Genomic DNA, 12,810 nt, shown 5'->3' on the forward strand with positions numbered 1-12,810 from the left:
TGATATGGCTCCCTGTGACTTCTACCTATTCGGAAAATTGTATTTGGCCATGAAAGGAAAACGTTTTGCGTCCGTAAAGGCCATCCAAAAGGCTTGTACCGACATCCTGCAGGACGTTCCGCTCAATGACCTGAAACACTCTTTCGAAAAGCTTTTAGATCGCGGCCAGAGGGGACTATTTTGAATAAATAAACTCGAAGTTATCAAAACAAAGCTCCTGTCGTTTCTATTTTAGCGTAGTCTTGTATATTTTGGACTTCACCTTGTATATCATATCATGGCTTGATTAACTTCAACGAAGATGTCTCAGGTGTGAAAATCTGTAAACTACCAAATTTTCTAAGCGGCTTTCTAATAACCAGCAATCGTTACCATTATTATTATTCTATTATAGTGGCACTACAATCAACCTCAATCTATGTTCTAAATGTGTGTGTCGAAAATTTTGCCTTAAAGTCTGCAACCGTCTACAATATTTGATTATTTATTAGAGAGGCGCAGTAGTTGTACCACATGAAGAATTAGAGCGGGAGACTTGTACCCCCATAAGATAAATCACAATGGGCCTAGAGGCTTAAGTGGGCTCTTTTACACCATCATAGAGAATGAGAACTACTGTAGCTTAATCTAACTTAAGATTCTGCCCTGCTGGGACAGTCATTATTTTTTTGATAGTTCGTTTTGGGCATCAGCTTTGATTTTATTGGAAAAAGGTACTTAAACTACAGTAATTGCTACAAGTACCAAACGAATTGGAGGCAATGAAATCAAGAAATAATTTCAAAAAACAGAAAGCTGCTCCGAGTCCGTGCTGTATATAAAAAATATGTATAGTATCCATGCCACTTTGCACTAGTTTTAAATTTTCCTACAGAGGGTTATTTTTTAATATATTTTTTATCTTTTCGCTTTGGTATTTGGAAGATTCTCGTCTGGCAATATTTTTTGGACGATGAGCTTTGTTTGGGATGCATGTATGTACATATGTGTTTACTGTATGCCAATTTTTGTTTAAATGACCCTATTTTCCAATAACAACCGATAACTTATTTCGTATAATTTTTAGCTTCGCAGTGTCTTGCAAGTAGATATTAACTCTTGCTGAGCCAGCAAAGAGATTCTTAAGTGGATGTATGTAATGTACACAAAAAATATATGTTTGCTCAATAAACATTTTTCTCAGCAATCGCTAAAGTTGCAAGGAATTTGTTTTAAGTAGAAATTGAATTTAAATATGTTTGATCGCTTAGGCAGTTTTTTTACCCTCATTGAGTTTGGCAATAAAACGAGTACTTATTACATTGAGCAATTATGATTCGCGTCTTTTTACGAAGGACTTATGGCTTGAGCAATCTTTTCCGAATGGTAGTCACGCACCAATCCACTCGGCTACGGCGGGCGATAGTCCAATGAAAATCATTTAAACCCAACTTTTCAAACTTGTTTATCAGAATTTAAAACAAAAGTTGAGGTACGCAGTTTTATACATAGTTTATTAGATTAGAGTGCAACTTTGAAGTGCCTCAAAATTGCCTTTCCATTTTCTTCATACAAAAAAATGTTCTTTCCTTATATAGAAAAATTAATCAAGACGTATTAAAAAATTAGTGAAAATTAAAATTACAAAAGAAAAGTAGTCAAAACTGCTAAAAACATCGCGTATCTATTATTTTGATAATGGCTGTTACCTCCGAACGACAGATGGTTTTTATGAGAAGCTTTTTCGAGGTAGAAATACAATTGCCTACCGATCGCTAGTAGATAATAGCAGATACAATTTTTTTAAAATTTCGCAAGTGGTTGCTCCATGCCCACAGATGGAATCGGACCAGAAGGGAGCGATTTTAGGCTATTTGTTTTATGAGAACATTTGAATAGGTAGTTGCAGTCGTGTGGGGTTTGATTATAGTATTTTGAGATTTATCTGCTACAGTGCTGTGAAAATCTCAGAAGCCAGTTTGAGTGATTCATCAACAACAGTTGTGATCTCTGATAATGCCATTTAATTATGTTTATTGAGTATCATTCAAAAGTTTTTGTAGCAGCATAAACATTCCCCATACATGCACTGGAGTGTCCCTCATTGGACGAAGATAAATTCGGGTCGTTCCGGTAACGTAGAACGGACTGTCTTGGGAACGATCGTTTAAAGGTCGTATGTAGTGCTTTATGCTTTGCCAGTGAGCTCATAGAGGTGTGGACCTTCTGACATCATTAGGTGGATATGTACCACCTATCGAATTAATTCTTATTTGGTATTAAAATTTCTTCATTATCAATGATTTTAGTATACCACAAAACCGACTGAAACATTTATACTGAATAGAAAAGAAAAAAAGCGACCTAATAAAAGAAGGCGATGTCGATGTGGTATCTAAAGCCATTATTCGTGCTGGGAGAAGATTCCGTGCGGGGTTAGTGCGTGACTACCATTCGGAATTCAGAGAGAACGTAGGTTCGAAATTAAGAAAAAGTTTTTTCCAATAGCGGTCACACCGCGGCAGGTGATGGCAAACTTCCGAGTGTATTTCTGCCATGAAAAAGCACCTCATAAAATTCATTTGCCATTCGGAGTCGGCTAAAAACTGTAGATGACTTTATTTGTGGAACAACATCAAAACGCACGCCACAAATAGGAAGAGGAGATCGGCCAAACACCTGACAGAAGTGTAAGCGCCATTTATTCATTTATAGTTTAGTTGAATCTGGGCAATTCACAAGGTGTCTTATTTATTGTGCTTGTCGTGAATTTTAATCATCTTTTTTATTCACCTCTTTTTTCTGAAATACCATTTAAAGTTAAAGCATTACAACATGAATTTGTTCTCTACAGAAGCCAAAGATTATACACTTCACAAATGCAACGATCTAAAATTTGTTGAAAATTCTCAACATCGCATGCAAAAAAAATTGCCAAAAATGCAAGCGATTTTTCAGTGACTTCAACTTTATATTGTAGTAAAATTCAATGCACTATACAACATCATACACAAACCTTTTCTTAAGATTCTAATTAAAAAGTGATCAATTTTTAAGAGAATTTTTAAAATTTTTGTGAGTCTTGTATACGGTTTGGAAGTTAGATTTATAAGATTTATGAATACAATGAACCATATTTTTATAAAAAATTGACAAAAAAATGTTTGCTTGAAAAATATTGCGAATATTATAAAAATATCAACTGACTTATGTAATTATGTGGGCGCAAGTGTATAACAAACTATGCATGTATAACAAACTGCTCTTCGCTCCAAACTCAGCCCTTTTGACTTCGCTGTATATTGCAAATTCACATTTTATTTTATGTAATATATATTTTTCTTGTATTTTTGCGCCGTAAATTACTGAACCACACATTTATCGTAAGATCAATAAAATTTTAATCATAATAAATGCATCCGTTATCCACTACTATATCCCATTCTGCTTCTCAGAATCCAAACAAATAAGATACTTGCGCCTTGATTGTTTTCAATCAGCCACATTAAAGATCATCCTTTTTATTTATTTTTTTATATCAAAACATTTTCTCATTTTTCTTACAGGTTTTAGGTCTTAATCATTCTGCTCATTTTAGCCGCCAATAGGTGTTTTACATCATCGAGTATGAAATCGTTCCAAAAATATATTTGCGCTTATTACACTAATTGAAGATACGTATGCAAGTAAATTTAGCTACATAAAGCAACACGGTAATCAGCCTCATAAAAATAGCCAAGTGATTCCCGAAGAAATTCCAAACATATTTTCTTGTACTACATACAAATACAATCGCATGACGCAAGAACAACTGCGTAGACCATTTTATTTTTTGTGTGTGTTTTATAACAAAATAAATGAAGAGCTTCTTGTTTTTCGCTGGAAAGAAAATCCATCGCCGACATAAAACTAAAAATATTATTGTTTTCATGAAAGTAAAAAACCAATGTATAAGTACTTATGTACTGTATGAGTAAACATGCATTGCTTAGGCTTTAAGGTGAGTGCGATTACGGAATACATCCCGAAGGTTTACTTGCGTATTTCTACAATTTGTGAATATAACGAAACCACACAAATTGTTTGTACTCGTACTCGACTTTTTCATTAATATAAATACTAGACTGACTGATGAGACAGGTGTGGGGCGTGATTATGGCATTGGCTTACATGACTAGGATTATAGGCATCGTTTTACACAAGCATGCGCGTAATTCCCCTTCATTCTTTATATATTCCAGTCGAGTTTATGAGTAACTTAGTACACCCATACATATGTATGTTCGGATGTCTTTTATATGAAAGAAAATGCCCAACATCGTATGCAAGAAAAAAAATTGTCAAAACTCAATGCAATTTTTGAGGGACTTCAAGCTTGCACATTGTTATACTAAAATTGAATAGGCTATAAAACTGCATACCCAGAAATTTTCTAAATATTCTAATTAAAAAGTTAAAAACTTTGATTATACATTTTTTTTAATTTGGCGGTTCTAGCCTTTTTCTTCCATATAAAAACAGCGAAAGAGAAATTGTCAAAAATCAATGGTATTTTGTAGGTGCTTGAAACTTGCACTTTGACTCAGCTCAGGCCCAAACAGACTTTTACAAATTCCATCAATTAATCTATTGAAATTATCGTTAACTATAAATTACTATTGAAGTGATAACTGCGGTATTTATTGTATCAGAAGGCATTATTATTATTGAATGAAAAAATGTGACACATGACCTCTGTGGCGCTGATGGTTCCTCTAGTAATTGGTCAATGTTCAAAACTGCATCTACTACACCATATATTCTATAAATATCCAGAAAAGAGCAATACTGATAACAAATTTTATGGAATGTTAAGCAATTTCGTAGTATGTGATGTCACGAAAGGTCTATGACACACACATATATACATATACCTTGTATAAACAAAGCTTTGCCACATCGTAAGCTAAGCCAATGCGGAAAAACTTCCACCACTGCATTCATTCAGTACCTCGTTTCAGCACCTTCGCTATTCCACCTTTTAATTTCCCATTGTTGAGCTGGCGGCGCTTAGACGTTTTTCTACATATATTTCTGCCAAGGTGTCGATTCTCGCGGTCTCAATGATGTGCTGTTACCTATTATTATTTGTGCTATTGTTGTTATACTGTATTTGCAGTTGCTACATATTTGTTATTATTTTTCTGTTGCTCTAATTGTTGTTATTATTTCTGCGGTTGGCTAGTCAATGCGCGCGCATTATTGAATCAAATGTGCACACGTACCTGTATCTTGCGCCCGCATCCACAATTGATCTCTTACTGAGTGTTGTTGTATATTATGATATTGTGGCCCTGGTTTGACTTCCACCGCCCACCAAACATCGCCCGATTGCGGTATGCGAATGCTCTTAAACACACACCTACTGGCATAAATAATTACCCCATATACGTACGTACGTACCCTGTAGGATAAGCTTGGTTCCGCATTTTGGCAACCGTTTCAAGTCGAATGGAATTAAGTAAGCGTTATTTATTCACGGCCGTCGTAGCCGAATGAGTTGGTGCGTGATTAGCATTCGGAATTCACAGAGAGAACGTTGGTTCGAATGTCGGTGAAACACCAAAATTAAGAAAAACATTTTTCCAATAGCGGCCGCCCCTCGGCAGGCAATGGCAAACCTCCGAGTGTATTTTTGCCATAAAAAAAAGCTCCTCATAAAAATATCTGCCGTTCGGAGTCGGCTTGAAACTGCAGGTCCCTCCATTTGTGGAACAACATCAAGACGCACACCACAAAGAAGGAGCTCGGCCAAACACCCAAAAAAGGGTGTACGCGCCAATTATATAATATATATATTATATATATTTATTCACTCGCTATCGAGTCTTACAATCTCAAAATGTCATCTAAAATAAAGTTTCATTATTTCGCTACTGCGGTAATTCGGTCGCTGAGCTAGTGAAAAACATGCTTTCTTCTAAGTTGTGGGTTTGGTTGTAATATTCTTTTTTTTTTTCAAATTTAATAAGCACTAGGCGCTGAATGCATTTGAATTTAAATTAAATGTAAAAAATACAATTATGAGATATAGCGAATGTGAAAAGGAAGAACTGTAGAATATTGGACGATCTGATGTCACATTTTTTTACAGTGTGTCGAAGTTTTCCTAATCTGGCCCCAAGTTGATCTAGAGTACTTATAATTGAAAAAAGCACTGGTAAAACTACATGTATCCTTAATGTTGACTTTATAATAATACGTTGGTACTTTTAAGAGATCCACGCCTAAAATTTTTCAATTGTTCGTGGGGGTGGGTTAGAGGTGTGCTATTTTGCAACTTTTGAATTTAGTATTAGTTCTGAAGTGTATGTTAAAAAATGAAACCTTTTCTGCCGATTAGAGACTTTTAAAGGCCTTATTGATCTGAACAACACTCGTTTATGGAAAAGAGAAGCTAAGCTTTTTAACGCGGTTTCGATTCGCCGCTTCTGTGCTCGCTATCTCTAGGCTCTGCTCACTTGACATAAAATTTGCATGTGAAAGCAACAACAAAGTTATCGAGCAAGATTCACCGCTAGCACATATGGTTATACCTCATAAAACTGGTATAACTTGCTATTTTCAATGCTGCCATCTCTCTTTCACGAAAGCATTATTAGGCCGCGTTCATACCGAGAGACTTTTGTTGCTTCGACGTTCCGATTCTCTTTTTATATTGCAATTGTTAGTTTTTAGTCTACAGCCCACAACAGCATTGAGAATAACGAGAAGGTATTGACAACATTTTGACTTTTTCTTTAGCATCTTCTGGTTCGTATAAATTCTACAACCCGCTAACATATAAAGTGGAAAACTTTCGTCAAAAGTCTTTTAAATATATCAATGAAGAATACAAACTGGATTGGTTAAATAATAAAAAAATTATTGTTTTTTTATTTACATGTATATAAATTTTTGTAATTGAGTAAAAAAGAATTAAATTAAAAATACTTTATATATAAATACTTAACTTAAAATTAACTTGAGTATCTAGAAATGGGGAAAAATATAATTCAACATAAAAAAATTCCAAAAGTTTTTTAAATCGTGCCTACTTTACTAGTAAAAATCATCCTGCGTTCTGATGTTTGTCATCGTTCATTCCTTCCGTTTGATTGAAAACCAACACAGAACTCAGAATTTTCTCCCAGAAAAGAAGAAAACGAACGAAGCAACTGTCAAAAATTGATTCAGGATTGGAAGGACGAAGTAGAAGCGCAAAACGTGTCGCCAGTACGGGATACAAAATCCCCTCTCTTCCGCGGCCATCCTTCTCCCCGAACAAAGTGTTTCCCTTCCAAATGTTTCCCTGTGTAAATGGGCACTAACGAGTTGAACCAACAAATGTTTCGCCGTATGGACATGGTCTTACACTTAATGAGTAGCTTAAAAAAAAATGCAAATTTTGGCAGCTCTTATATTTATTTTTACCAGTTGCTTCATCTTTTCGCCACTTGCTAACGGTGAGCGAATCGAAGAGGCATTTACTGCATTAGAAGCACATCAATTCGCTACTACTGAGTTTTCTCTACATGGTATTCATTTAGTACTCGCATTTCCGTTTATTTGTATGTAAACGATTTCAATAATTTTCCTGAATATCATTATTTTACTGGTGTGTTCTTGTTTTTGCCATTTCCATTGTTTATTTTTTCGATAGGAAAATTTATGTAAATAAAATTCAGAAGTAGGCGATCTGCTAACAGTGCGCTTCAAGCAACATCAGGAGCACCAAACAATGGCCAATTTGGCAGGTGGTGGAGGCGTTCTGGTGGGCCATGTTGTTTTCTTTGCGGTTATGTGATAGTGTTGCTGTGGCTGAGTTGGTCTAACCACCAAAATACCCCATCCCCCACCCCGGTTGATGTAGCTCAGCGCGGCATGCAAACATCGAAATTTTTATTGCTGCCAATAATTTTCGCTCCATCGAAGTTTAGTTGGCTTTTGTTTTCATAATCGTACGCTTGTTCGAACGCGTGTCTGCGCATATTTTTTTCAACTTTTTCACCTTGCGTTTTGTGGCATCGATTGCGTGTGGCGGAACATTTACTTACTTATATAGACTTTAGTAGTTATTTTTAATTACGCTGGCAATAGTCAATTGGCTTTTTGGGAAAAAAGTATGAGTGCAATTTTAAATTGTGTGTTGTGTAAGCGCTGAAGTGGATTCCTTCACGCAGGCGCCAATGTTGGCGCGCTAAACTTTTTACAAAACGCTTTGTTGAGTTGATGTCACTAAATTTGCCGGTAGTGAATGAATTTCAGGAGAATTTCATAGAGAATTACGAGTAAGCACAAACAGATGTGACATTATATGTACAAATGATATATAGATCGGGTGTATTTTTAAGAACTTAGAACTTAAAATGATAATAATATAAATATGGTTGGAATGATTTTTTTTATTATAATCTCTTGTTTTTTATAATAATAATATGTGTAATGCTGGGTTTTAAATGAAACTCTGCAAAAAAAAAACACAGATTTACTACCATTGAGTAATATTTTCGCGCATATATCGATTTTACCAAGTGAAAAATATTGTTGCACAATGTTATCTCAAGTTATGTTTTGGAAAAATTACTTTTCAAACTAAATTTATTAAAAAAAGATCGTTTTTTGGAGGTATTTCAAATTGATTTATCTTACGTAAATCTTTATTTCCGAAATATTTTGGTAGATGTCTAAAAAATAACATTTTGTAATTCTAGTGAAAACCCCGCAACTTTTTCAGTGAGTGTACCTTAATGTACATGTAAAACAAATTCGTCTTAAAGTTACAAAATGTGAATATCGCGTGTCGATTTTGCGGTTGATTTTGATTTTTGTAACAACAAACCTTATCTGCTACCCATTTTATGGTAAAACCTGAACAAATTGCTAAATAAAACAAAATAAAATGAGCAAAAATAAATTTTTTAATGTGCAAGTATAGGATGAGCCTGGTGAGATTGGTTGACTGACTATACCCATGAAAGAATAGAGATATACCACTATTTATGAGATAAAACGCGCAAGATCACACAAAATAGGGGATGTCAGAAGTGCTTTAACAAACGAGGTACTTCATTAAAATGGTGTCTTCAGCTAGCTCTGCAGTAGTCCACGCTGACAACTAAATTGTTCGAGCTCGTATCTCACGTTTTATTTTTGGCTAATATTCGGTTTGGATAGTACTTTCCTAACATTCATATATAAAGATAACTCACAAAAAGGTGCAAATGCGGCTCTGAAGCGGTCAATTGAGTCTAATAACCCGATTATCGAGCTTGGTGCGAAAAAAAACAGGAGGGTTTTGATGGGTTTTGTGACTTGGTGCGCCATCTTGTAAGAGCAAATTTTTTCAGCATACACAAAAGCGATAACAACGACTCGGTGTTACTAATCGTAGACTGAAATTGCGTTTGTAGCAACATTTTCGAAAAATTATGTATGCCATCACTCCAAGATCCACACCAAACTGTCACTCTGCGCGTGCGGATACATTGGCTCTCAATTCTCCATCTCGAACATTTCGTTTATACTCGTTTGCCTTCAATTCCTGGGCCAGTTAGACCTTAATAAGCGAATAATCTACCACTTTTGTTTCATTCATATCCATTCCATTATTCAAACAATTTTCTATTTTTATTATATTTGAAGAATCGGATCAGTATAGCAGCCAATGACCTCGGATCACCCCTCTGACAATTTGCGCATTCTTTTTCAACCCGTTTGTGGCGTCACACTTCTGCATTAGCCCATTTCGTCGCTAATTTATATTCAAAGTTGGTCTATTAGCTGTCTAAACGTACGTGTGGTGCCATTGCCTAGATCGGCATCTGCCTGACCGACTACCTCCCTGCCTGTCTGTCTATCTGCTTGAAGTGTACTGCTGCCCATATGCAGATTTGATCTGCCATTTATTATTGTATAATTGACTTTTATTTGCAGCCCGCTGCAAATCGCGCGCGTTTATTTACATATATTCTCCTTCTCACCCATATGCATTATGCGCTCGACCTGTCTGTTTTCTTCGAGAAGCGTTTATTATTTATTACCTAGTTATTTATTTCTACTAAACACGTTAGGCACCTCTATGAAAATATAGCGTGTTTGTTTATGCATACATACACATGCACATTGCACATATGTATGTGCGGCGATCACTCGAAAGAAAGTCTATATTCTTTCTGGCTTCAATGCGATTATGAAAATTTCATGGAATATTAATTTCGCGCTCTAATTTCAAAACATTTCTATTGCTTTTGACTTAATTCTAAATTCTAGACCCAGATGCATACTTATATTGTATATATATATATATATATATACATACGTTTGTATATATGTAGTTTTCTGTTGGTTCTGGTTTCATAACTTTGTAGTTCATTTGGTTGTTCGTTGCTTTTCAAGTTCTCTATATCCATGATCTGGCTACCTAAGTCTTCCATATGTGCACAAATTCATGTGTTGGCAGCTCGATTGGTATTATCGCGAGAAATCTTAATTGAAATTAATTTGTTGGGTCGTTTCTTCTTCTTTCTTCGACTTTCAGTTTAATTGGTTGATTTCCTTAAATGCTGACCGTTTTTGCCTGATGAGTGCATCTGTCTTGAAGAAATGTGGTTTTGGAGAGTGTGTCACATGCCATGAAGATGCGCGTATTTACATATATACATACAAATGCACATATGTAGATGCATATGTTTGCGCATACTTATTTTTAGCAGCATAACCCCTTAATATATCAACTTTTATTGTTGGGGCTCGTACGAATTCATGGAATTTTATTAGCTTGGGCATTTTGAAGTAACGAAGCGAATTTGATGTTTAATTTTGCTGTGAAATATAGAAGACACATAAATAATAAAAAATAACATAAAATATTTCTTGAAGTTTAACGGGTGACAATAAATCTTCTAATTCTTAGAACACATTGATTCGTGTAACGGTTTTTATTATATACATACGTATGATCATTTGTACTTAGTTAAGTTTAGAAATTATACAATGAGAGTCATTCAAATGACCTGCTACAGTTTCATATTCGCCCAATTAGCGCCATTTACATATGTACTATATGTACATATGTAACATTTTCTAAATTCTTCTTGCATGAGCATGCATTTCCTTCTTTGCTCGTCGCATGTAGCCAAATTTTTCGTTGAGTTATGCATGATTTTAGAATAACCATAAACTATTATCATTATCATTAATACACAATTTTTATTATGTACCTATTTTATTTAAAATTATTAAAAAAATCCATATAAAACATAAAAGTATTTGGTAATAAAAAAATTCTACCATGGTCCACAAATAATTCTGTTCAGTATACTCGTAATACACTTTCATTTTTGCTCAGCATTACATTGTGTGAATAGACTTTTTCTCAGACTTGGTCAAGTAGAAAAACTTTATACTCCGAATTTTGAATTGACCTTTAATTCTACGCACTGTAGCGGAGGGGTTTGCGCAAAAAAAACATCATATATGAATTTCTCGCAACCAAAAATAATGGTGGTCGCCCCTTGGCAGGCACTGGCAAACCTCCGAGTGTATTACTGTCAAAAAACCTTCTGCCGTTCGGAAGCGGCAGAAAACTGTAGGCCTCTCCATTTGTGGAAATCGCCAAGGCGCAAACAAATAGGAGGAGGAGCTCGGCTAAGTACCCAACAAAGGTTGTAAGCGCCAAGGTACAAAAAGAAATAACTAAAAAAAATTAATGAGGAGGCTCGAAATCGATTTTAGAGCTTTATTGTTTATCAAAATATTCTTCTTGGAAGTCAATATACTTCTGCAAACGCCAAATTAGGGTTGGAAGGCGGATAACCCATTAATTCGATCTTTTGAGTGTTCAAAAACTCTCTTGTATGAGCTGATATGTGGAAGCTCCCATTGTGGGTAATTGAAGGATGATTTGTTTTCGGCGGTTAGTTTTCCTTAATTTTTTGAAAATTTTTGACAAACAAATGGTTGTGTACCACTCATAATTGACTAGTAGTGACTTCTTCCGAAAACGAGGCGACCATTTGTTTAGAAGTGCTTCTGCGAACATCTTTGGTTGAACTAAGCTCGTGGTCGAGCACTCACACTGTCGATTGCTGTTTTATTTCCGGCTCCATCTATTGGGCGAGATACATTTTTTAACTCACAAAAAAGGATAACTAAAGTTCTTAAGTGAGAGCTTTTTATGTAAGTTTATGCTAGAAAATACTAAACTTTTCGTTATACATTTCGAATTACAGCTCATCACACGTAGTGTTGCAAATACGCAAAATATAAAAGGCTACTCTCGTATGCTCAGCAGTTAGAGTGAGAGCCCGCGACGCCCAGACCTTCGTTAAATTATAAAAGTTGGAAATTTTTCTATATACGTCTCCTATACAGGTATAAGCAAACCCAGATTATTAAACCTGGGTCGCGGTGGCTTTGGCAGGTAACAGGTAGTAAAGGTGAGTAAAATTGAGTCTCAAATTTATAATAGTATAAAGCTTAGTTTTTATACATTTCAACTTACAATCATATCAGAAACTGCCTCGTCCATTGGCGGACACTTAGGGCGGTAACAACCCCTCCCCAGACACCCTAACATTCTAATTATTTATAAATCTACTTTCGTCATAGTATAAAATCTAATTTTTATATATGTTATTCAGAGATCTATAAAAATAATGTTTTCACAATCCCCAGACAGTTTCGATGATTCCCCTATCTTCCCAGACATAATGAAGTCCACTCCAGGCGTGAGCGCGATGAATATATATGTACGTTGGCGCGAGTGAAATAGTGCGATCTGTTCTCTAAATTTATCAAGAAAATTCATTA

General features: G+C 35.3%; 1 protein-coding gene across 2 annotated transcripts in view; it reads left to right on the forward strand.

Moving 5' to 3' along the window:
- LOC129243831 (ras-specific guanine nucleotide-releasing factor RalGPS1) overlaps nt 1-12,810 on the forward strand; it is a 50,625-nt gene that overhangs the window by 11,767 nt on the left and 26,048 nt on the right. The gene's annotated exons all lie outside the window — the stretch shown is intronic.

Source organism: Anastrepha obliqua, chromosome 4 (assembly GCF_027943255.1).
Source record: "Anastrepha obliqua isolate idAnaObli1 chromosome 4, idAnaObli1_1.0, whole genome shotgun sequence".
Classification (NCBI taxonomy): Eukaryota; Metazoa; Arthropoda; class Insecta; order Diptera; family Tephritidae; genus Anastrepha; species Anastrepha obliqua.